General features: G+C 35.1%; 1 long non-coding RNA gene across 1 annotated transcript; it reads right to left on the bottom strand.

Moving 5' to 3' along the window:
• Positions 1–2018: 2018 nt before the first annotated feature.
• On the bottom strand, positions 2019–2917 carry LOC115924935. Its single transcript, XR_004064490.1, has 2 exons — positions 2769–2917; positions 2019–2734 (listed from the first exon to the last, which is right to left on the bottom strand). It is a non-coding gene; the product is annotated as an uncharacterized LOC115924935 (long non-coding RNA).
• Between the last annotated feature and the right edge of the window lie 1106 nt (positions 2918–4023).

Genomic DNA, 4023 nt, shown 5'->3' with positions numbered 1-4023 from the left:
GCAAATATAGAGTAATTATACAGCTCATTAAAAAACAAAAACAAACCAAAGTTAAATAGCAAGCCTAGATACAGCACAAAATATATATAAATAGATAACTTCACACATATTTATGGTGAACACATCTTGTACAAAAGGTCATTATATGAGCTTTAACAATTTTGTTTTGAATTGCATTTTGTGGGATGCAGATCGATTCACCACTGAAATTTGTGGAGCCACAAGTATTTCTTATTGTGGTACAAGTGTAGACACAACCATTATACGACCCTTGAAAGAAATGAATAGAATCATGTTTTCCAATGCCCAAACCAAATACCCCAGGCACTGAAAATACAACTGCTAAAACTGAGGAAAATAAACACTTTTTGTCATGAGACAATTATAACCAAAATTTAAGTAACGCTTTGAATCACGTTTCCTACCGTACAAGTTGAATAGTTTCAATTCTGTTGCATTAACATCCCGCATCTATTATCTACTCATCGTCATCTACACACACAGCCACTCTCTTGCTATTCTGTGTTATTTCAATCAGTGATTATGAAATTACATTTGGCAAAAGGGTTGTTACCTTCAATGAATACTGATTTACAAGTGAATAAAACAAAGTACCTTTAGTTCATGAAAGTTGAAAATTGATGAAAATGATAATCCCGGGTTTCGACTTTGGTGTTGTCTGCTTGATCAAATAATGTCTAACCTCACTTTCCAGTCTATTTAACCTTTGACCCCAGTAACATCAACGAGACCTAAGTCAGATGGAAAACAGACCAAGGTAAAACTTGTATTACCTCCAATGGGAAAGAATCAGTTGGTCTGGAACCGATGTGGTGTCAGTTTGGTGGTGTGTGACTCGGGTAATATAGAGCAGTAGGCCGTTTTAACCAACCAAAATATTTACCCATATTCAATACTTAAGGACGAATTAAAGCTTGTCTTTAGACTTGAAATTCTAAATGGGCTGATCGATTTTGAAGTTTAATACCAGTAACCCTTTGCTTATTTTCAACAACCTAATATATACTGTTTGTGTAGCCAACAAGCAAAGGATTCACAGGTACTATACAAAGTTAAATCATCTGTTTGGAGCCACATCAGCGTGAGCCCCTTCACCATATTTCTCAATGTTGTAACACAGAGCTCAGTGAATACGTGTACGTCCGTTGTTGCACACAGTTACCATTTTGCCGCTCCATATCTGAGAACAGCCTTAAGAATGAAAAATCCATTTTTTGAAAAGCCAGAAGGGTGTTACTATCTTGTATATTGTAACAAATAGTTCTGCAATTCTGGCTCTCAACGGACTATTTATAGACTATCTACCGTATTCAAATCCAGGTGGAATAGTACTTGTGTATGAAATTTACAACAATGCCATGGTTACAGTCATTTTTAGATTTGTTTGCATCTTTACAATAAATAAGAGTGACGAATCAAGAGGAAGGTAAAAGATAGGGACATGGGGGGCGAGAGAAAAATTGAAGATTTGGAGAAGAAGAGAGGATGAGGGAGATGGCAAGATACATTTACAGAAAAGAACAAGAGAGTGGATAGGTTAGGACTAAAGAGACAGTTAGGCACAAAGACCTGTGAAGCAGAAAAGAAAACATGGATAATGTACAACCTGTCAAAACAAATAACATTTCGCATTGCATGTAATACATAAATATGTACAAAGATAACACATGATTTGTAATGAATATATATAAACACAACAAGCCCTAAAGTTATTTACTTATAAAATAAAAAGTACAGTGTAACATCATGCTGTCCCTTCTCTTCAGTCTTTCATTTTCAGAAGGGTATTTGGAGTGAAAACCCTGATGAGAATAACGAGTTAATGCCTAGTAACCAGTAACAGATAATTTTCGCCTTTCAGAATATGTTATTATTCTACAAACTCTGTTCTTATGCCACATTAAACAACATTGTGCAACAAATAGAAATACCATATCGATCATACATTTACATGAATTCAACATTCACAATATAAAAATAGGTATGCTTTTTTGTTCTTTTTTTCACAATTTTTCTTTGAATTGTTACACAAATCATAGAGAAATCAACCGTACAACGAGACAATGTAGATTCCCCCAGCCTTAGGTGGACTGTAGACATGAAATCCAAACTGTGATTTGAAATTTCAGTGTGATTTTCCAAGCAAATTTATGCCACATGTACATGAATTGTACATACATGTAGCTAGATAGTGGCATCAGAGCTAAATTATTAAAGGAGTTTTCTTTACTTCATATTCAATTATATCAGACAATATTATTCAGTAAAACTATCAACTCTACCATTGTGTAAGAAGGCAATTTCTAGGACTAGATGAACTCTGGATTATTATACATTGACTGTATGCTTTGCCGGTAAAGGCTGAAGAGATATATTCAGTGAGTACTTGGTCTCTTGTCTCTCCATATCTCATTTGACCTCAATCTCTGTCTACAATACATTAGTTCACTCAGCCTGACTGTCAATATCTTTCTGACCAACAAGACAACTGTCTACATTTCATAATTACATAGCTTGAATAAATATGTATACATAACCAAACATTCTTAACCCTTTGGCTACCGTACAAGTTCTCTCCTTCCTTCGAGGTTGGAGAGCACCCCTGTCAGTAGGCAACATACCTTGCTTTTATCTTCTTGCCCCTTCTTATAAAATATCTTGATTTCATCTTCTCCCCCCTTCTTATAAAATACCTTGAATTTATCTTAAATACCTTGCTTTTATCTTATCCCCTTTTTATAAAATACCTTGCATTTATCTTCTTGTCCACAATAGATGTCTGTTGAATACCTTACTCTTCTTAAATATACTAGACCCTTAGTGAAATATATAAATCCATCTCCTTTACATTAAAAGTGGAAGCTTTTAACCAAAAGTAAGCATTTTGCTCCGTTACTTTAATTACGGTATCCATCTTACAGTATATGGTTCATATTTCAGCCTTTTTGTCCATTACATTCTACTTCTCTATCATTCTCTATTTCAATTCCATCAAGGGCCCTACTGAATAACTTGTAAATGTATTTATTAAATGCATTTAATGAATGCATTCGGTTTCAAGCAATTAAATATCAACCAATCAGATCTACTCATTACCCATGTAAAGTAGAGACCTAATTAACATCAAGTTTTGCTTGATTGCATTAATAGGCTATATTAAAGTACTGATATACATGTTCTTGCAGGTACAAAACAAAAATTATGAGCCTTATTATCCATCTTTTTAAAAACCCTATATTGACAAAAATAGCAAATGTACCACCATGAGAAGGATTGCTTTTGAATTCTCGCTACCCTAAATAGGTACGAAAATCTCGAAATTCGCGAGACGAGGTAATTTTCACTCTCTCGGGTCGTCACTACAACTTCCGGTATAGAGTCCCATCCCGCTGGCGCTAGCGCCTGTGTTCGCTGTGCAGAGTTTTCACGCACGCTAAAATCGATGCCAATCAGTGTAATTTGTACAGATTATAATATGCAATGGAAAGCTTCGGGCAGAATTAGTGACTTTAGCACAAAAGGCCGTTAAACTCTACCGTGAAAGAGAGGGTTGTGATCACGAACGCCTGCACAGGAAGCTGTAATGTCGAAAAGCTATCCCATAATGCAATGCGCGTTTTCAGGATTTTCCCGGATCTCGGCAGAATCGCTATTTGGGGTAGCGAGAATTAGGGTCATATTTCAATATTGATAGGCCCATGAGAACCATTTTTAGTACCTAGTCCCATATATTCATATCTGTGTATGTTCTTCTTAGTACTATTTGATATCCATCTATATATGCAATCACTGTTTCACTGCTATTTTGCACATTCACATGGGGTATCCCATCAACATCAACAAAATCTTTTTGACAAAAAATAAATAAAATAAATAAATGAAAACACTTTATATCAACTTTCTGGTCTCAAAATGCGATTTCACTGCACATTATCAATAATAAACACTGTACCTTGAAGTTATAAGGTAAGAAAATACAAGAATTATACAGCAGGGCCCCTG

This window comes from Strongylocentrotus purpuratus, unplaced genomic scaffold, assembly GCF_000002235.5.
Source record: "Strongylocentrotus purpuratus isolate Spur 01 unplaced genomic scaffold, Spur_5.0 spur5_scaffold_17, whole genome shotgun sequence".
NCBI classification, from domain to species: domain Eukaryota; kingdom Metazoa; phylum Echinodermata; class Echinoidea; order Camarodonta; family Strongylocentrotidae; genus Strongylocentrotus; species Strongylocentrotus purpuratus.
The sequence above is the reverse complement of the archived record's forward strand: the minus strand, read 5'-3'. Positions and strand labels throughout refer to the sequence as shown.